The following is a 23,648-nucleotide window of genomic DNA, read 5'->3' as shown; positions in this document are numbered from 1 at the left end:
AGACTAACAAGGTTAAACAGAACCAGGATTTTTATCTAATAATGAAAATTTCTAAAATTGGGTGTTTGGTTTTTGATATCGTGTTCAATCAATCACAATATTATTAGTAACTAAGGGCCAGATGCATATCGGGCGGCTGTGCAGATTATGTTATATTAACTTTGACCACCAAATATTAGCATTTCCAATGTAACTTTATTTATTATTACTTTGTAACTACAATTTTGGTACATGAAAAATAAAAATAAATAAATTAGCAAAGGGTGTTGCACAAGTCAGTATTCACACCTCCATGTATTGTCTAAAAGTTAATAAACCTTGACCTGTTCAACTTATTTTGTTTTTATTGACGTATAAAATTTAACGGCAATCATAACGAAACCTTAACGGCTTGATATGCAACTGGCCTCTCTAATTGTAGGTATTTACTTATTTTTATAGATGCAATATACAGTCAAGTTAATTTGCTTTTTTATAGATAATAAAATTGTAATAGCGACACTATTTAAAATAAACCAATCACAATCATTTATCTAATTATGCGGTCCGTATTAATATATTGTGTAATCTATAAGCTAATACAGTTACAAGCATATCATATAAATATTCATACCTAACGGTTTTATTAAAAGATAGCAGGCGCTAGCGGCTAGCGGGTTCACAGATTATACTAATACTATTACGTTGTAAATATTACTAGTATGTTACGTGACGGAATCTTGTTTATTTCTAAACAGCCTTGCTTGCAATAGATGTTACGTGTTATAATTCATGCACAGTTAACTGGGTAATACGCGAGATGATTTAATTTGTTATTTCGGTCAGCTTCCGTTTTAACTAATGGTATTAATATTATCATCATTATCATCATTATCAACCAGTAGTCGTCCACTGTTGCACCGATTTTTAGGGTTCCGTACCTCAAAAGGAAAAACGGAACCCTTATAGGATCACTTTGTTGTATGTCTGTCTGTCTGTCAAGAAACCTATAGGGTACTTCCCGTCGACCTAGAATCATGAAATTTGGCAGGAAGGTAGGTATTACAGCAGACATTAGGGGAAAAATCTAAAAACCGTTTTGGTGTTACATCACAAGAAGCAAATTAAAATGTGTTCATGAACAAATATTGCTATTTTCAACTTTCAAAGTAAGATTACTATACCAAATGGGGTATCATATGAAAGGGCTTTACTTGTATATTCTAAAACAGATTTTTATTTATTTTTAGGCATAATGGTTTTTATTTTATCGTGCAAAATGTCGATAAAATACCATTGTAATACGGAACCCTCAGTGTGCGAGTCTGACTCGCACTTGGCAGGTTTTTTTAAATAGATCTCTTGTAGGGACTTCCTAACGCCATGGTCTTGCGCCGCCTGAATCCTGCGACTCGCAGGATTCAGGCTCATGTCGTCTGTCCACCTAGGAGGTTGCACTATTATTCCTATTCTGTGCTTATAATAATGACATAATTTGTATAAGGAAATTCTCCATCTCCAAGCGATGTAGTTTCGACGAATTACTCAAAACTTCCACTCGACTCTCATGCCGGCTCCAGACAGTCGGCCAACACTCGAACTGTTCGTCTATCCACATGTGAACAGATAGTTCGTACATGTTTGACGATGTTTGTCGATATTTTTTATTATTGTATATTGTTATATTTCGTTTGTATTTATCATTACAGAGTGGAATAACGATACCTTACTCTTATTTTTGGAGTTATACATAAAGGAGAATCGGTGCTATAGAATCCCAACAATCGCAAACATAAGGATAAAATAGCTCTATACGATACTTGGTTGAGATGAATGATTTTACGTTGGTTATAGACTTGTAAAAAATAATTATATTAACTCATAAGGTATAGCGCAGAAGCACCTATCACTTCAACCGTCAACGTCCCCATAGTGAATGAGGTTGGAACGTACCTGTGGAGAGTCTGTTTTGATCGCCTCCACACTGTCGACGTTTGTGGATGTTGGAGTGTTGGATTGTTGGCCGACTGTCTGGAGCCGGCATCAGATGCGATTGTTTATCTCTAAGAACGATCAAAAAGTATGCCCTACTTTTTATTGTTAATGGCCCTAACAAATAGAGATGTGAACAAATTTATCTTTTATACGATCTCTACGCAAAGATGTGAAAACTGAGTTAGTTACTTTTAATTATGGTTGAGATTTCTCTAAGGCAGTGGCACAAATTTTATTTATTTCAATTACAAAGCCTTTATTTTCTTTATCAGTTTATTATGTTACATAGCGTAGCTAATTCTATTGTAACAACTATCTAAATTAAATTTAAATGGCAGTTATAATTATGTGTATTGCTCTCTCTTTCATAATAATCCCTACTGAAAAGTTGGCACAAGACCTGTCAGTTTAGTTTAGAGATTAAGTGCAAGAGAATTAGTCATATTCTTATTTTAACTGATCTATTGTTATAGTTATTACTTGCCTATTACGTAGGTACCTACGTGATTTTAAGCGGCTGAACTGTGCAACCCGCGCAAGTCGGGAAATATTTTCACAACATAATTAAAGTTTGAGTTAATTAAGTTCCGATGTAATTTAACTTTTCACAGCTAATTGTTTTAGACGGGGACAGATTTTCCATCATAGTTTAAAAAGTAGCCATTTATGACTACTTAAACATAATTTAGTCCTTAATCTAATTTAGGTACACGCATTAAGTACCTACCTAGTTAACTTAATTTTAAGTGACATATGCGTAAGAAGTGAATCTAGTAATAAGTTGCAAGTTAAAATTTAGTGTGCAAGTACACAAGTAGAATAGAATTTTGTCTATTTTTCGGTTAAGTAGCCGCGTATTCCTCGGTGACGTGACGATAGCACGTTTCATCATGACAAACCCATCGCCGCCGGCTCACTACAGAGCACAGGTCTCCTCTCAGAGTGAGAAGGGTTTTGGCCATAGTCTACCACGCTGGCCAAGTGCGGATTGGCAGACAGCACGTTTGGATAGGTTAAAATAGATGAATATTATAGTTAAAATAGATAGGATAAAAGGTACATTAAATGTTAAATTCTTCTGTGACTTCGCTGAGCACACAAAGAATTGCAGAGTTTTTTATTTCACGCACTTTGCTATTCATCTCGGAATTAACTTGAGAGCTTTACTAAATTACTTGTCTGGAATCTAGAACGCTTAAGGCTCATTCCGCCGTTTCGTGCAAAAAACATATCCAGAGTAATTAACCTATGAAAATAAGACTTTAATTGAATAATTATTTATTTAAGGGGTACAGGCATGAACACTTTAGAATCAGTATTGCACATTTTCTACTTTTATGAATTAGTTTTTTTTTAAACTTAAAAATACCTCCTATTATTTCATTCCTCTCTGATTCCGAATTTGGAATTCAAAAGTTTGTAAATTTTTATTTATTTTTATTTCAATGGACTGGTCCAATTAATATGTCATATTAACATCTAATACATAACTCAATGAATAAATATTTGTTTGTTTTAATAATGCTTATTTATTTTTTTAAACCGCTATTTTAAGTTTTGTCACTGTAAAAAAATCATAACCATCCGTATTTGAACGAATTTAAAATTTGAACGTATCTGTACGTCTACAACTATGGATTTGGGCAAGACGTGTTTCTACAAGTCAGTTAGCCGGGGCGACGGAGCCAGAAGGGCGTGCGCGTGTCGATGTCAAAATTATTCACAATCTTTTCACTCGGAATAGTGTTTCGTCAGGAAGTAATTTCATCACATTCCCTTGAATTCAGAAGGTACAGTGGTAAGTAAATTATTATTTTATCAATAAATGTTTACCTTCTTAGTCCATTTTGTACCTATTTAAAATTTGATTTGATACTGAACTCAATCACGAACTTATTTCAAAAAGAGTTTAAAAAAATCATTCATCTCCATTTCATTACTATCCTTACCATCCAAATTTATGCAGGATGGTAATGAACACTTTTGGAAGGTAATGACTGATTTTAATTTCATAAATATTAATTCATAATTTCATATCTTTATGATCACTCTGAACAACGTCATTTATTCTTCGCACCCACCTCCGCGTCGCCTACACTATCAACTGTGAAGCTACTAACGATTTAAAACAATCGTACATTTTACCTATATAAAAGTTACTGTCATTATTTCAAGCTATGAGTTTTGTTGTTACAAGGCCGTATTTTGTATATTTATTAGGTATTCAGTACTCAAATGGCGGTACCCCGTAAAAAGTTAACAAAGGAAGAAAAATTGGCAAAAGATAGGATACGTAAACGAGAAAAGTATGTTGAAATAAAAGCAAATCCTGAACTATATACTGTACAAAAGGAAAAAGAAAGAGTGAGATATTTAGCGAGGAAAAAAAAGAAGCAGATAATTAGCATTAAAAATATGACTCCAAGGGTGCAACGGGAACAAAGGAAGCGATGGCGAAAAAACTCACAAAGCTACTTAAACCAGAAGAAAGACCAAAAAAAAATAGAAAAAATACTAATGGAAAACTTACCACCCTACAGTGATGCTAGTGACTCAGAAAATCATGTATACCCTCAATCAGACCCTTTAATAATACAAGAACCAGGTCCAAGCAATCAAAATATTTCACAAAAAATATCAAAACCTATAAATTTAATACGTCGTATGCGTTACAAACATTTAAAGATAATTAAGATGCTGAAAAATAAAATTCATAAACTAGAAATTGAAAAGGAGGCGTTACGCAAACGTAATAGCACTAGAAAAGCAACTGGTCCAAAAGAAAAAAAGGTGGAAGAAGTATTAATAGATATACGTCCAGAAAAGAAGAAAGAAACTGATAAAAAACAACCGATGTTTAGTGGAACTGTATATTGTAGAAATTTACAAGAAAGCTATAAATCAGTGTCTAAAAAAGGCAAGAGAGAAGTTGCAGATTGTTTTATTAAAGATAAAACTATCCAGATAGACGAATCTGGTGTTCATTGTGATAAAAATGAAGCCACAAATGTCAATGCAGATCCGTCCATATTAAACATAAGCACGCCAAGCATTTTAAATAATATAACAGATTCAGATGATTTAGAAAATTTACCACTTCTGGAGGATTTAATCGAGTTAAATATTTCACCATTAACAAATATAGCTTCCTCTTCGGCAGCTCCAAGATCTCCTAAAGTCAAGATTTTATCTGACGTACGTTTAAGTTGGGAAAATCGTAAATTTTATAAGGAGCCAAACAAAAGACTTTTTTTACCAATGCGCCCAAAAAATCTGGCAGCATCTTTCAACTCTGACCACCGGCATTTTGTTATTCCACCAATTAAATCAGAAAACCAAAACAAATACATTATAGATGTTAATGAATCAGATGACGATAGCGACGAATTCAATATTTTTTAAGTTTTATCATGTTTAGGATTGCTTTTGAATTGTGCAGTGCTTATTAGTTAATTCAAGATGTCATATGGGTATTTGTTATTATTTTTTATATTTTAAAAATTGGGTTTAAGCATTGCAAAAATTAGAATACTTACTTTGAGTGTCTGTAAACTGTAGTCATTTATTTTTTCATTATTTATTTTGTTTTTGTTTCTTTGACTCTAGGAGTTTTATCAGTGAAATACTGTGATTTAGTTTAGCTAACGAAGCTACGAAAATTAGCTGCCATCATTTGACTATTGGTAGATTAGCTAGTTAGATATAAATTAATCAGATGACGATAGTGACGAATTCCATTTTTTTTATCTGTTCATGTTTATGATTTATTTTGAATTGTGCTATTAGTTATTTCTTGATTTCTTAAATTGTTTTATTATTTTTTACAGTTTAGAACCATGGCATAATTTGACTGCCAGTAGACTAGCTAGCTATATTTTTGTCGCATCAATAATAATTATATTTCAGTTTTATATTATTCAAATATATTTTAACTTTATTCCTATTATATTAACTTATAAACGCCAAAACTTTATTGCAGGCTATTTATTGTTATAATAACTTTTGTGTTAAGACTATGTCGTAGAAATTATTCCGCCTTGTTGATTGTTTCAGACTGATTAAAAATAATTACTAAATAGAAATAAATACCGTTGATTACATTGTACTGAATTCCTTTTATTATAATTATCTTTTTTATATTACTATCCTTTGCCTTAAGTATATATCCAAGCCTAATTTCATTACAATCCAATCAATTTTCATTACCATCCATCTGTAAAATTTCAATTACCATTTTCTTGATAACTAAGTAAGATACAAAGGTGCCTCCCACTGATTACCAATTAAGGATCTCTCTTGAGTAGATTAATAAGAAAAAAACACAACATGAAGTACTTTTTTTTTATTCCACGGAATGTTCGTTTTTTGCACGAAACGGCGGAATGAGCCTTAAACGCTTAAAATTAAGTTAAAAATTAGTTAATTACTTGACAACTTAATACGTGTAAATTAGGCTAGCGGTCAGTGACATGACAGACAAGATGAGTGAGTTCTCTTTATGCATTTTATTAAAATATGTCCATTGTGTCCATTCAAATAATTTTTAAGTAGGTACTAATAGGTACCTATATGGTAATAAGAATTATTACTTCCTAAATCCATGAAATCCATGACGTGTCCTTTTCAGTGACTCCATCGGTCATTTAATCACTCAACATTTATGATTTATGGATTTGACTGATGTAGGGCTATCCTATCGTCAATAAACCTCTCGGCAAAGCTAACGGTATGAATTTACAGCGGTTATAATAAGTCTACTTACAAGAACTCATCGGTCAATAAACTTTGATTTAATAGGTACGTTTTTTCGCAAATCGCGTTTTGTAATCGAAAATACACGAGGAAAGAGAATGGAAAAATCAACTAAAACCTCTAAAGAGTGCGGTGTTCTACCACAATGTTTATATTATTATTCCTTCTTTTTACGTCTTTTTTTATTTTATGTAATGCTAGGTATATTGTAATCAGAGACTATTTACTGTAACTCAGATCCCAAAAAGTGGTAAGTACCTACCTAAATATTTTATTTAAAAAAATTAATATTATCAGGTAGGTAATATTATTAATAAATACATACTTCCATACTAATATTATAAATTCGAAAGTGTGTCTGTCTGTCTGCTAGCTTTTCACGGCCCATCCGTTCAACTGATTTTAATGAAATTTGGTACAGAGATAGCTTGCATCCCGGGGAAGGACATAAGCATAACTTTTTACCCCGAAAAATCAAAGAGCTTCCACGGGATTTTTAAAAATCTAAATCCACGCGGATGAAGTCGCGGGCATCATCATCTAGTAAGTGATCAATATTAAGTACATAGGTACCTATTCATCTTTTCTCAAGTCGAGTAAAACAGTGACAGGCTTTATTAACTTTATTATAAATACATTATAAAGTTACCAAGGTAATGGCGTAGAAAGTTTGATAATAATTTTATATCTTATTTAAGTATAGTTTATAATGAAATCCATTTAGATGATCATGAAATCACGATTCACATAAAATAATAAATATATTATGCGTTAAAAACGACAACATATTTTATTTTACTTATTTAATACTTACCTAACTGTTATATTAGGACGTTCGCAATGCACAAGACAAAAATATTTTTATTTTTCAAAATGATTGTTTCAATATGATGTAGGGTGCCATGTAAAATGGAGGTTTTCGAAATTTCTACTAAAATAAATTTACTATCTAGACCACCTAAACTTAGGTTAGTAGGTAGTGATAATCTCTACTAATATCATAAAGACCTAAAAATTAGTTAATGAGTTGGCATATTGTGGTAATCTTCGGAACGAATGATCCCATTCTGATTTTTTTTTGACACTATATAATCTCCGAGTGCTATAGGTTATAAGTTATAATTTATCATGCGGACAAAGTCGCCGGCAGTGATGATAGTAAAAATAACAGAATAGGTGTTTTAATTAATGCAGATACAGAGATCTGCAGTTTTAAAATAATAAGTTAAACGTTCCCAACATAAGTATAAATACTTTCGATTAAGCAAAAGTGTAAGTAAATTATTATTTATATTATATTTGCGACTGTCTCAAGACGGATATATTCGCAACGTGTGCGCACGCTCGAATAACTTTCACGGCCAATTCAGCAAAATTAATATAATCCTTTCCAGTATGAAATGTTTTATGTCGGATAGATACTCGTATATCACTCGCGTGCAATAGGTATGTCGTTTATATTTAATCGATTATATAAATCGATTCAGTTCAATATCGTTTTATGCAATTTCTTCCATTACCTCGAAAATAAAAATTAAAGATTGTCCGTAGATTGTGAAATTATTGCTTAGTTTCACTTTAAGCGTTTCAAAAAATATATCTTTTTATGTTTTTGAGTTTCTTGTCGCGTTTTTTAGCAAAACCTAATTTTTAAAGCTAAGTATCTTAAATGGCAATTACGAACAATAGGTATGTGGCAAATTAAGGTCACGAAAGTAAAAACGTGCGAAACATTCGGAGAGACGAAAACTAAAAAAACTGTATAGAATAGTGAATGGCGTTGATGTTCATTCAGTAACATAAATTATTATACTACCTAAGCGACAGGTCGAGATGGCAATCAGGGTATGCCCGGGGGCAGTGCGGGTGCCAGGCCCAATGCGGATTGGTAGACTTCACACACCTTTGAGAACATGAAGAACTCTTTAACGTGTAGGTTTCCTCATGATGTTTTCCTTCACCGTTTAAGCAAGTGATATTTAATCGTTTTAAAAACGCACATTAGTTTGAAAAGTTAGAGGTGCGTGCTCGGAATCAAACCCCTGAACCTCCCGAAAGGAAGGCGGATGTCTTAACCAATAGGCTATCAAGTACGACACCCACTGTTCCCTAAATCCATATATTAGAAGGGTCCTGAAAAGTTGCGACTTTGTTAGTATAATGAATTCAAATAGCCCTTAAGGCCTAAATTCTACTAATGCAGCTATGCTAATAGCTTCCTTTTAAATATTTGCTCAGTTGTTACTTGTTACAAAACCAGTTTCTAGTCCCGACTTCATCCTACGCTTTACAACCAGTTCCATCGTGATTGCTTACCGTCAAGCAAACGACTGCATGGCTTGGCATGCTCTCCCAGGCACGACAGAAGCGAAAAGGCCCCAAATTCGGTCACTTATTTAATTGCTTACCAATCGACACAGAACAGATCTCATGTGCAACTGCAATCGTCTCTAAAAATAGGCGAATTTTCTAAAAAATGTTTCAACCCACAATCAAGTCAAAATTGAAATAAACAAACATCGCAAAAGCATTAACATCACTATAAATTCTAACCTATATAATTTTTTATGATGTGACATTTCATTTCACTTAATCGCCCAGTTGATAATAAATAATTTGTTCATCATAAATGTAATAATAAAATGAATACCCGGCTGAGTTTGTTGTGGGCTCTGCTCAGACCTGGGCGCGTTTGGAACCCTCGTAGCTTTAGTTTTAAGTTCGCGTAGAAATTATTACCACTAGGTTTATCTTACAAATCAAACAACCGACCATCAAAAAGTGTAGTTTATTACCTATTTAAAAAAAAATATTTAGCTTTGACTTTGACTAAGTATCTCATTCTGATTTATTTAATTATGTGTTGGAACTTGAACGTGTTTCAGAAGTAGACGTACGTCCAAAGAATCGTGTGAAATTAATAATCAGATTAGAGACATAACATAACACACTTACCTGTACCTACTTAGATATATATTATTTTAATCAGTAAACAGTTGTTGTTAACATCTGTTAGAAACATCGACCTTCTAAGTAAATAGGCAAATGAAATCTATTAAATTAACTCCTACATACAAATTATTATAAGGTTTCAGCTTGCTCAATTTCAATGGTTTTACGCCTTTGTGTATGTAAATATGAGTTGGCGGAGCAAAAGTTACTTAGGTACCTACCTACCTAACAATAGCGTCCTACTATACTTACGTATTCAATGAGTTAAATAATGTGCGTACCTAATAGCAGGTAAGTTCATAGAGTCACACTTGAAAAATAAAGTTGTTTTGGCTTATGTAAATACAAGGTGTAACCAGAACGCTGGCAAAAACGAAGACAGGTGATAGTTTACTGATATGATAGCACAATAAAACCATATCAGTACCTACCCTTATTATAAATGCGAAAGTTTGTTTATTTGTTGGTTTATTGGTTTGTAGGTTTATTGGTTTGTTGGTTTGTCGGTTTGTCCTTCAATCACGTCGTTCGGATCAACGGATCGACGTGATTATTTGCATTGGTGATTGGCATAGGTAAAGACCTGAATAGTGACATAGGCTACTTTTTATCCCAGAAAATCAAAGAGTTCCCACGGAATTTTAAAAAACATAAATCCACTCGGACGAAGTCGCGGGCATCAGGTAATAAATAAATAAATAATCATTTATTTGCAAGAACGTTAGAACAAAAAAGATGGAAGTATAAGTCTATGGTTGCTCTTGGTTATCCGAATCGCAAAATCCGATTTCAGGGGAATGGATTAATCGGATTGAAGTATACAAACAATAGAGTTAAACTAACTGTAATGCCAAAGATTCCGTGAGCAAAGCAAATAGCCCTCATTTCACAGTCATTACACATCAAACGAAATCAACAGTGATTACTGTTCCGGTAACAATGCAATGTTACAAGTTATTTTTAAACCTGTTTTAGTTTTAGACTTAAATGTTTCATTCTTGAGTAAACCTTTTTATTTATTTCCTCCTATTAGATTTCCTAACTAGATGATGTCGGTGTCGATGTGGGTTTTAACAATCCCGTGGATACTTTTTGGTTTTTAGAATAAACAGCGTATGTTCGTCTTTGTACAAAATTTCGTCAAATTTGATTAACAGTAGGTACCTATAGGTCGTGAAAAGGTATAGAGGCAATCTTTCGGGTAACGTTTGGTGAAAGGATAGAGCGTGGGATGGTGCAGAAAGTAAAATTAATAAACATATTAGTAGGTAAATGAGGTACCTCTTTTATTAGAAACTAAGTAGGTGGATGACACCCGCGACTTCGTCGGCATGGATAAAAAATCCCGTAGGAACTCTCCAGGACAAAACGTTCCCTATTCTGTCCCTGAGATGCAAGCTATTTATGTCCCAAATTTCGTTAAAATTAGTGAAACAGATGGGCCATTAAAAGCTGACAGACAGATGCACTTTCGCATTTATTAGTTTATAGGTATTAGTTTGAATTCACAGTTTCTACTTATAAAGACATCTCGCACGGCACGACGCAAATAATTAACCAATTAAAAATGCAATGCTTAATTCTTAAAATCAAATCGATTTGTGTTTATTCTATCGGAAAAATTACATCATAATAGAAGTATAATGCTGATCACACATTAGACACTTGTTCTACGCAACGCACAAGTTTGCACTATCTATTGAAATTGCCATGGTTATAATCAGTAGGCACGCGTCAAATTTTTAGGGTTTCGTACCTTAAAAGGAAAAAGAACCCTTATAGGATCACTTCGTTGTCGGTCTGTCTGTCTATCTGTCCGTCTGTCGTGTCTGTGAAGAAAACTTACAGGGTACTTCTCGTTAACCTATAATCATGAAAGGCAAGTAAGTAGGTAGGTCTAATAACACAAGTAAAATAATAAATCCGAAAACCGTGAATTTGTGGTTAGATAAAAAAAAAAATCAAAATGTGTTCATGAACAAATAATTAGTATTTTCAATTTTCAAAGTAAGATAACTATACCAAGTAGGGGAATCATATTATGAAAGGATAAAGATTTTTATTTATTTTTAAGCATAATAGTTTTTGATTTTTCGCACAAAATGTCGAAAAAATACCCGAGAAATACGTGACCCTCGGTGCGCGAGTCTTACTCGCACTTAAATAAATAATTGTCATTTATTGTTTCACCAAATTTTACAGCCAAAATCAGGTTAAGCCACTGATGCAACTAAAATAAGTTGTATACTGTGTAGGTACACCCGTGTTGTATCTACTTGGCCGGTTTTTTTTATCCCCCTATGGAACCCTAATAAATAGATTAGATTTGGCGCGTGCGGAGCATGCGGTTAGTGCTTTAATGTGTGATTACAATTTATTTAGATATCTAAGCAATTAGGTATTTAGTTGAACGGTATGATAATTCGTAATAAGATGTTTATGAGAACAGACAGTGTAAAGACAGGCACACGGCACGATAGTATACAAAACAGATCTTTTAATTATATCAGTCACGCGAGATCTTCTATAGGTACCCATATCAGAGAATATTTTATCGTTTTGTATTTTATGTCTTTTTTCTTGTACCTTTATTTGTATTTAAATTTATTATTAATCATCTAGTTAGTGTAAGTGGCACTGCCGTTCTAATTAGATATAAAATAAATAAAATAAAATAAAATAAATAAATCAGATGCAAATTATGACTTGAACAATACTTTACAAACTCTTTTGAATAGCCAAACAGATTATTGGTATCCATACGAATTTATCAGCGGATAATTATTGATTCTACCGAGAAAACGGCAAGAAATACAATAGGTAAAAAAAAATTAAAAAAAAATTAATAAATGATTATTTAAAAATAATAGAAGAGCTATTATAGTGTAGGTAATATAAATGTGCAACAATAAGTACGCGACAGGTCGTGATGGCAATCGGGGTATGAGGCGGGGGGGCGCCCCGCACACCCGCACGTCACTCGCGCTCGCCCGCACCCTCCCCGATTGTCATTTCAACCTGTCGCGTACTTATTGTTGCACATTTATATTACCTACACTATAATAGCTCTTCTATTATTTTTAAATAATCATTTATTAATTTTTTTTTAATTCTATACTTACCTATTTCATCATCATGCATCATCATCATCATGATGATCAGCTATCGCTAGCTCACTACTGAGCACGGATTTCCCCTTAGAATGAGAATTATTTAATCTACCACGCTGGATAAGCGCGGATTGGCAGACTTCTCATAACTATGAGAACGTTATGGAGAACTTTCAGACATGCAGGTTTCCTCACGATGTTTTCATTCATCGTTGAAGCAAGAGATGTCTAATTTAAGTATATTATAATTATGTATTTAATTTTTAAAGATTGCTTTTAGACACAAACTTCCTAAAAAAATAACTCCCGTTCTTTTTGCTATTTATTTAAGCTATTTCTTATTTATTATTCTGATGAGAAATCGCTTTTTATTTACATACCTTTACTTACAGTAACAAGCGGACATAGGAAGTAGGAACGGACATACATAGGTATATACATACATACAGGTCAAACACATAACTCTCCTTTGGGCTTCGCCGCAGTCGGCTAATTATCAATAAAGTCAATAACCTGTCCATGGATTGTTTAATTGTTAGAAGCTTGATTAAAAATAGCATCTTGATTAAGATGAATTAGTTCCGCCATAATTTGAAAAGTTGATTAGTTTTCTAAATTAGTTTTCTAAAAAGTAGTTTTATTTACTTAACTAAAGTAGGTTTTACTTTAATCATGTCATAATATTTTGCAACTAAAATTAGTTAAAATGGAAACTAAGAAGAGAAAATGTCTTAATTTTCCAGAAATACGTAGTTACTCGGAATGTCGTTGAAAATTGTTGCATTCCATGAAAATGGGTTTAAGTGTACAAATAACAGTAGATCTTTATTACTCCAGTGTAGGCCAGTGCAGACATAAGACCAGACCATTTAGATTTTAATTAAATTAAACCTAGATTGACCAACCCCCCCCCCCCCCTACAAGTAGTAGGTACCTGCCTAATTAAAAAAAACACGACTTCTCTGCCATATTTAATTTTAAAAATATAACCTCTGTCACGCGCAATAATGTAACCTTTTCTTACTATATCCCATACAACCAAATCTATTCAGGCATTACATACATACATAAGTACATACACACATGAACCCTGAAAACATTACCCTCCTATTTTGGGCAGTAGGTATAGTAATGTAAAAATAAGTAGACAGGGAAGCACTATTTGTGATAAGAGATCTTTACCAGTGCAATTAGGTAGTGAGAGAGGTTGTACTCATTTCGCAAAATATTATCATTTGCTACGAGCGATGTTCGAAATTTTTGAATTGAAAATCCTTTAAAGTTTTATACGTAAGTACCTTCTACCTAACAAGCTGAGTTGTTTTAAACTTATGCCGTTCCATTTAAACTTCAAACATTAACATTAAAGAAGAGAAGATAAAAAAATAGTTGGATGTTATGATAATTCAGTGCATTTTAAATTTAGGCAGGTTTGTATTTTACTGCAATCTGATAGCAGTTCTCTCGTAATATTATTATAGCGCATTAGCCTGTGAGGGTTTTTCTACAGTCTACATCACCGCAATTATAGGCTCAACGCTAAATTTTTTGGACGTACGAATGACATCAGCAGACCCATCGACATAGATGGACAGAGGATATCAAACATCACAGATAGCCGCTGGATCCAAACAACGCACGCAAGACCACGGCGCGTGTCGTATGAAAGTTCCTACAAGAGCAATGTGTTCAGCAATGACGTCTATGGGTTGACGACGAAGATAACGATCAAAAAGTCTGACGTCTCTTCTGTCCCAAGTATGCGTTCTTATCACAATGAATCTGTAAATTGCTCTTACCTGTTTACAAGGTTTTCCATGTTTCTGGGTCAACTGTGTCATTCTAATTTCTACATGATCATTGTAGTGTTGAAATGGTTTTTAGGGTTCCGTACCTGACAGGTGGCAACGGGACCCTATTACAAGCCTCCGCTGTCCGTCAATAATTCGTCGGTCTGTCTGTCAGCGGGCTTATCTTATGAACCGTAACAGACAGATTGATAAAATTTGAACAGGGTGCATATTTCCATTGCCGCTATAATAATAAAAATATGATAAAAAATTCAAAATGGCTGCCATGCAAATAAATAAATAAATAAAAGGGACGTAGGTAGTCAATGAATCAGATCAAATCTGTATGGTGCAACATGCAGCATGCGATAGGTATGCACTGCCCGCCGTCCCACTGCTAAACATGCAGGAGAAGCAATAGGTGCGCACCACCACCACGCAGCACCACATAAATCTCAAAATACACTCGACGCACGTTTCGCTCCGACACCGGAGGAGACCTCCTCACCTCAGGAGATGTAGATCTTACAATCCACAATTGCAAAGACAAACTTTCAAAAAAAAAAAAAGATTGAAAATCGTGCATATCGCATGTTGCATGTTGACCCATACAGATTTGATTTGTTTCAGCGGATTATAGCAAATTAAACTTCTGGTACATAGTATATCATGGATTTCCGCAAAATAACGCCTGCTTCTATACAATACGTAGGTAGTGTTATATTATCTTGTACGATAGTACGGAACCCTTCGTGTGCGGGGTCCGACTCGCACTTAACCGGTTTTTACATAACCACGTTATGCTACTCGTGAAGACTTCTTCCGACATCAGTTTCTTTTGTAAGAGGGGACTTATGTGTTGTGAAGACATTAATTGTTTATAATATTACTAAAACAGAAGCTTTGATGGCTTCGTGGTTAAATCTTCAGTTTCCTATTCGGGGGTCCGGGGTTTTAAGCAGTTAACTAGCTTTAGAGGCATAAGAAAACATTGTGAGGAAACCTGTATACCTGAAAGTTCTCCAAAATTGGTCAAATGTGTATGAACTGCGAAGTCTACCAAGCTGCATCCTTGGCCATCGTGGTGGACTATGGCCTAAACCCTACGTTCTGAGTGAAGACCCACTGGCTATCTCGGTTTTTTTAAATTATAATATTACTTAAAAAAATTGGTTGACACCAAACACATTGGGCCATAGACAATAGAATTCGTTTTACGTGATGACAGGGCTAATGTGTAATGGAGCCATAATGACTAAACCGGAAAAGCAATATCTACCTACTTTCCTAAGTTATGTAAAACGCATTTTCCATTGATTAACTAATATTTTGTTAACGTTTTCTCTGACCTCAATCTGGAAATCTTAATGTTATCGCCTTAACCTAAAGCCAAGTTTCCACTAGCAATAAAACTTGCAGAAGCTAGCTCTGCCAAGTCACTTGCACACCACCTGCACGGTGTAAACAAAAAAATGCATAGGTTCACTACATTTCAGCCCTGCCAAAAAACGAACTAAAAAGTAAACATTTTCAAAGTTGAAAATGGCACCATCTTGACCGCCATATACCAAGCTGCCAAGTGCCATATTGAATTTTAGACATCAGAATAGAAGCCAATGGCAATAGTGCAGTAGATATGTCAGTTACAGTTCTTGCAATTCACGAAGGCGAGTGAATTTTACTTGTGGATACGTCGTATACAAGAGCATTGTGTAAGTGCTCGCAAACGCGTACATTTACTGTACCTTACTTATACCGGTACAACTTAACACAAGCATAAGCCACTCGCCCTCGTGAAATGCAAGAATACCTACCTACTAACAGGATTTGAGAGGATTGGTACCTACCAGTAGGTACCAATCCTCTCAAAAAAGTCTACAAACAACCAATCATTTTTTACCATCATCTTACAGTAGGCAGTACAAAACACCAGATAATGCCTAGACAAAAGAAGAAAATAAATCTATCATGTAGGTATTAGAGAAATACAGATAGACCGCCCAAATAAATAAGCAAGAAAAAATATGCCAGGCGATAACAGCCTTTAAATCAAAGCAATAGATTATAAGCAAACCATTTGTACCAAAATTGATTTGTGAAGAGCATAAATCTAGACCGAACGTGACGACAGGCATCACCTCGTCACGCACGACGCTATTTATCTACACTGTAAAACGGTTACACTTTTTCTTCATGTTAAATATTATTCACTAGTGTGTTTTTTATTGGAAACTAGCTTATGACTTCGCCAACGTGGACTACACAAATTTCAAACCCCTTTCATCATGATCAACCCATCACCGGCTCACTACAGAGCACAGGTCTCCTCTCAGAGTGAGAAGGGTTTGGGCCATAGTCTATCACGCTGGCCAAGTGCGGATTGGCAGACTTCACACACCTTTGAGAACATTATGGAGAACTCTCAGGCATGCAGGTTTCCTCACGATGTTTTTCTTCACCGTTATAGCAAGTGATATTCGTGCGGACGTCCTAACCACTAGGCTACCACAGCTGTACAGCAGCAAACCCCTTTAGGGGTTGAATTTTCATAAATCCTTTCTTAGCAGATGCCTACGTCATAATATCTATCTACATGCCAAATTTCAGCCCGATCCGTCCAGTAGTTTGAGCTGTGCGTTAATAGATCAGTCAGTCAGTCAGTTAGTCAGTCAGCCACCTTTTCCTTTTATATGTTTAGATAAGAAAGTTAAAAATTTAAACCGGAAAGAAAAAATACTTAGTAGAAGCAATCTTCGCTAGAAATCGATTTAATAATTCGGCTTATTAGGTCATTTTTTTATTTTTTATTTTATTCAGACACAAGTTAGCCCTTGACTGCAATCTCACCTGCTGGTAAGTGATGATGCAGTTTAAGATGGAAGCGGGCTAACCTGGAAGGAGTGTGGCAGTTATTATTGAACCCATATCCCTTTGATTTCTACACGACATCGTAACGGAACGCTAAATCGCTTGGCGGCACGGCTTTGCCGGTAGGGTGGTAACTTAGCCACGGCCGAAGCCTCCCACCAGATAAAAATTCTTTTGATAAAACCATAAGTTTAATGGTAGGTATATATTATATACAGAATTTGTACTTATAGTATTATATGTAGGTATTATGTGTTAATCATCATCATCATCGCAAATAACTACAAAATGCGTTTAAATAACGATGGGAAGGTCAAGCACTTAAATAAAATAAAATAAGACGGATTAAAAAATACAGATGAAACTATATCACATTTTTTTTCCTATCTCACTAAAGAATAAAGATATTATATGCGACATTATTCACCACGTTATATAAAACAATGATAATAATCTTGACATTATTATCAGTAAGTAGTCTATCCACCTGAGTGTGTGATGTGTCTAAGTATCAAATTGTAAAGATATTAAGTAAATATGCAAAGTTTTTATTCAAATCATTTAATTATTCAAATTGTGTAAAAAATCGTAATTTGTTATTTCATTGTGGCGATTTGTAATTTAAAGTGCAACAGAAATTATTATTAAAGTAAAATTAAAAGAATTTTACTTTATTAAAATAAATAGAAAAATAGAAAAAATATCATTATCAGTACCTAATCAAATGTGTGTTAGTGATAAATAGTGGCAGTCGTAACATAAACATCTATTGTAGATTATCTTTAAATGGGTGGTACACAGTACCACACATAAATTAAATTAAAAAGGAAATGTACCTAAATTAAATAAAAAATGAAACGCAATAATTAAATGCATGTCACAGAATTTACGTTAGCAATTAAAGTTATTGCAATCAATTCATAATTTTAATCATTTTTTGTAAGTGAAATCATTAAAGTTGCGTATAAATATTGGCAATAAATAATTGATATCTTAAAAGTGAAAACGTAAGCGTAAAAAGTGAAAACAAAATATTTTTACTCTGAAAAATATTATTATTATTATGAATGAAAGTTATCAAAATAATGAAATATTTTTATTATGAATAAATCAAGTTATATGAATATTTACACCGTAAATATTATTATACTTAATATTATATGTAAATAATCTCCAACAGACTATGAAATCTTATTTAAATCGCTAAATAGGAGAAACGTGCAACGACTTGGGTTGCGACCATTTTATTATACATTTGCATAACAAATATTCAAATAAACTCGCATTGTATAACGAAATGAGCCTACACGATCTCTACATTACCATTTATGACCATAAAAGAATTATTCATTAAAGAAACACAATACTTAAGTATTGAGTTAAGTATTATTACGAATGCTCTAAGGACAGGCAAAAATCGAATTTAAATTGATCGAAAGAAAATTGTAGGTTAAGTGTATTTGGGTTTGGGTAAATTATTTTGAAAAATTCAGTTTTCCGAATACTATTTTTGAATTTTACTTATACATCTCTTTCAAGGATATTATTACATTTTAATCCTGTTTTCTGTGATCTCCTCAGAATATGCTCTTAGGTCACTTGTGTTCTAGGCTTCCAGTGTCTCGATTCGCTGATATCAGAAAACAGAGTCAACATAAATATTATACTTAATAAAATTATTGATAGTTGACACATCATAATAATTAAGAGACGTATGGCCTTATTTCCTATTTCCAAACGATATTTTTATCAAACCTATTAATCCATTTATCAATAACAGTAGTAAATAATAATCAGTCGATGGCATTTATAAATATTTTTACAATGTGTAATATTTATTTTGATATCCTTGAAATCGATTGATAGATTTATTTCTGTTGAAAACCTATCGGTAAAATAATTTCAATTAGTCCAATTTTGATGAGTGGTTAGTACCTACATACACACATACATACGTACATTAGTATGTTTTTTTTTAAAGAATAACAGGGCTATTAGTCGTCTAAGTTTTGATTTGTCGGTGTATGCCCAACTAGTTTCAAGCCTATCTGTGCAACCGAAGCAGACGCGCAACGAGCTTCTCCCAACGAGCAGCGAACTCATGAATCATTACTAAGGACCTCGGCAGATTAATTCGAAACTAGTCGGTCATACGCCGACATAACAATAGCCGTGAGTTACAGCTGAATGTATTCACATTGAAAGTGTTTGCCAACGCAAGTCTGACACAGAGAGTTACTAAGTGGCAAGTCCTGTAGGAAGATAGCTTAAGTGGGCAGTGGGCACCGATACATAAAGTTTTGATAGGAAGTGACCAACTCAGACGGAGATTAGATAAGCTCGACCAGAAGGTCCTAGAAGGTGTCCTTAAAGAAAGTAAGGTTAGCTCTCCAAAAGAACTGGTGATGGAGACCACAGAAGCCTGCAATAGGGTGATACCCAAAAAAGGAGCATGCAGGGGAGCACCAGTGTATTTGTGGAATAAATTAAGTGGCGTGAAAAGAGCTCATTGCACAAGATGTCACAGGGACTACACGTGTGAGAGAAGAAAGAGGGCTAGGAAAAACTCAACAAGACATGACAGCAAAGAAGGAGAAATACAGGAACCAATAGAGAAATAACGGACTAGAGATAACGAAACTGTACCTGCAAATAGCTATCATAAAGCCAAAGGCAGCGGGAGACCCGACGGGATATAAACCTTTCCGTTTGCTTAATAGTTATGGCAAACTTATTAAGAGACTCCTTATTAACACAGAGATGAGAGATGTTAGAGAAGTTTTTGCCAGACCACCGTGGGTGGTCTCTCTGAGCATCTGTATTGTTTTAGGCAGAGCCGGTCCACAACGATGGCTATAAAAAAAAGTAGTTCAGAGTGCTATGGTGGTGCTATGCTGGCAAGACAGGGCACTATCAAAATAAGAAAGCTCTGTGCCCTGATCTGTTTAGATGTGAGAAATGCTTTTAACTCTGCGTCCTGGAGAGAGATTCTTTTGATAATGAGTAAGAGATTCGCAAGAGAGGCTTCCCAGGCAACACCCAAAACCTGATAATGGTAATGGAGTTGAAGACATGATTAAAATCAGTAGTGGAGTACCACAGGGATCAATACTTGGCCCAACTCTTTAAAACATATGATACAATGGCGTCTTCAAGCTGAAACAAGAGGAGGGCGTCCAACTGGTGGGCTTTGCTGATGATTTGACTCTTGTAGTGGTGGCTTAAACTGAGGCTTCCCTCATGCAAATAGGGCGCTTGAGCAAATAAGTAGCTAGATGCAAAGAAAGCAGTAGGCCCTTGCACCAGAAAAAACTGTATTCAGTAGAAGACGGAGGCTAGACCCTACAGAGTTTAAAACTCAAGGAGCGAAAGTATGTAGCTCCGAAGGACCACGTGAAGTATCTGGGAGAATGGCTCAACAAAAACCTCAATTTCAAGAAGCACATAGAGGAGGTAGGTAGCTAATAAAACACAGAAGCTCACGGAAGGTCTATGTAGATAATGCCAACAAAAAGGGAGGTCCTAGAGCTAGCAAGAGGAGGGTGCTGCCTGCTGGCATCGGTGGCACACTTCGTCATTCTATACGGGGCGCTAATCTTTAAAGGGGCTTTGAAAGTGGAACTTTACCCCAAAAAGCTGGAAGCTGTTCAATGGCGATTGGCAATAGGTATCTGCGGAGCATATGGAACAGTTTTCACTGAAGCCGTACTGGTAATAGCGAAGATGTGAAGCTACTTGTAAACAAGGATCAAACGCCTGCCGAAGTTCGGGAGAATACCCAGTTGGAATGGAAGCGTGGATGGACAGGATTAGCGAAGGGGAGCTGGACAAGGGAACTGGTTACCGACCCAAAAAAGTGGCACAAAAGGTAGTATGGAGAGGTAGACCGGACTGACGCGCAGGCTCTCAGCGGTCACGGTTTGTTTAACACCTATCTCTTCGCAATTAGAAAAGCACCGAGTGAAGACTGCTACTTCTGCGGAGAGGAAGACACCCCGAGACACGCAATCTTTGAATGTCTTGGTTAATCCTGGACCTAAGGTCAGAAGCGCAAGGATCGACCGACGCGGAGGGTGTGAATGCCCGAAACCTTATAGCGCGAATGTGGTCGATCGAAGACGCCTGGCAACGATATAGTCAAATGCTGAAGGCTATAATGATAAAAAGAGATGGAAAAGAAAAAGAAGATGATAGAGATTTAGAAGGTCAGCATGAAGTAAATGCCACGCAGTTCCGTGCTCACCTCGGAAGATATAGGGAGGTTATTTCACACCTGCCAACAGGCAGAAGTCCGGGATTTTTCTCCTCCGAAGAAAAATAGAAGGTATTAAACAAGTTTTGTTAAAACCTTAGGTACTCTGGGCACAGGTATAGGTACCTAATGACACGAATACATCACATGATTACACACCTTTGTTTTTTGGCAAATGTTATTTATTTAGGCCGTCCTAAATAATCGTCAGCCATCTATTTTATGTCTTCTAAACAGCGACCTAGAGGCGTAAATGGTGAGCGTTTGTTATCTTTCAGATAAGCGAACCACAAAACTTTGTTTACTTGAGAATTATTAAGGTATCTACATATCTAGGTTTTTAGTCTTGTTTTTCTATCATCATGATCCTATCGGCGACCACTCTTAATCTTAAAGAATCATGTCTCCTCTCAGAATGAGAAGGGTTTTTTAGCTGACCAAGTGCGGATTGGCAGACTGATTGAGAACAGTTTGAAGAACTCTCAGGCATCTAATGCTGAAATCTATAGAGCGTACTTCGACTTTGCTCAGACTTAAGTTTCAGCTAAAACGAGACAGATTTATGTCAGCTAAATAACGCGATCCCGTTTCAACAGTGTCTTAAGTCTGAGCAAAGTTTAAGTACGCTCTATAGATCTCAACCTTAGAGTTTGCGCTTAGAATATTATGCGTCGATTAAATTGTACAAGTAAATACCTACTGTTATTATTTACCTACATTGAGCATGCTCCAAGAGAAATAAACTGTCTCAAAAAATCACAGGCCTGCTTCTCGTACAATGCATATTTTTAGTAAAGGCATAAAACTTACCTACTTACTTATAACTTTACTTATACCTTACAACTTAAAATATACTGGTAGGATACTAAAGAAAGGGTCAAGTGTGAGTCAGACTCGTACACGTAGGGTACCATTATTGCATCGTACAATAATTATCTAACACTTTTTAATTTTTTGTGATGTAAACAAACAAATTCACGGTTTTCGGATTTTTCCCTTTAGGTACCTACTAGTGTTATTATAAGACATTGCTATCTGCCAAATTTCATGATTCTAGGTCAACTAGTAGTATAGTTAGGTACCCTAATTTTGATTCCCTTGACGAGTCTTGACAGATAGCCAGACAGGCAGCTTTGTCTAATCCTATAAGGGTTCCTTTTTTCCCTGGAGATACGAAACTCAAAAAAGAGCCGATTTTAATCAGATTACCAACAATAGCTACATTCCATTTGGTGATTACGCGAGCATTCGTAGTTCGTACCTACCTACCATTTAGAAAACTATTCATTCATTCAATTTAATCAATCACTGTCACTGAGATCACGAGGAATCCATCAAGCATGAAAAATAAAATATTGTAAAAAATAATTCAAATATCGCCGGAAAACTACTGATATTGGTGGAAAATTTCACGAATAGGTATATACCTAAAAAGTGTAATTTTACAATATTGTTAAATAAACAATAAAATGTTCACAATAAAAAATCGAGGTATTTAGGTAGGTACCTACCTGAGTAGGTAGGCATGCATAGGTAAACTGTACCTAAATAATTCACTAAAAAAATTACCGAAGTATGTACCTACTTAAACCGGCACAAAACAGAAAAACCTAGACCGTGTGTGTAGGCTAGCTAGGTACAAAATGCGATTTATTTAAGCTAAGCAAAACTGCCTAATAGGCAATCAAAATTATTTTACCTCTAAAATATCTTTGTTGAAAATTTTGAAAAGACTTTATAGAGAAGAAAAAGAGAAAGAAAATCTTGAAACCTTTCCCTTAAACCCATTACTCTCCAATAAGTAGGTATAATATTTAAGTTCCAAACATATAGGTCACAGTAGATACCTACCTACCTGTAATAAGTACAATAAGCTAATCTGAATCCTAACTCCATGATGTACCTACCTACCTTACCTATCTACCTACTACGTATCTATCTACATTTTAT

At 34.8% G+C, this 23,648-nt stretch overlaps 1 protein-coding gene across 2 annotated transcripts in view; it reads left to right on the top strand.

Annotated features, from left to right (window-relative positions):
• Nucleotides 1-23,648, top strand: part of LOC117985949 (reticulocyte-binding protein 2-like) — a 47,982-nt gene that overhangs the window by 10,503 nt on the left and 13,831 nt on the right. Inside the window, exon 1 of one of the 2 annotated variants that reach the window (XM_069501480.1) lies at nt 17,958-17,977. The exons of the other annotated variant lie outside the window; for it this stretch is intronic. The gene's annotated coding sequence lies outside the window, so the exon portion shown is untranslated. Of the gene's footprint in view, nt 1-17,957; nt 17,978-23,648 lie in introns of those variants that run through there. 2 annotated transcript variants of the gene reach the window in all.

The sequence above is a fragment of the Maniola hyperantus genome, chromosome 10 (assembly GCF_902806685.2).
Source record: "Maniola hyperantus chromosome 10, iAphHyp1.2, whole genome shotgun sequence".
Taxonomy (NCBI): Eukaryota; Metazoa; Arthropoda; class Insecta; order Lepidoptera; family Nymphalidae; genus Maniola; species Maniola hyperantus.
Note: the sequence above shows the minus strand (reverse complement) of the source record. Positions and strands in the feature narration are given on the sequence as shown.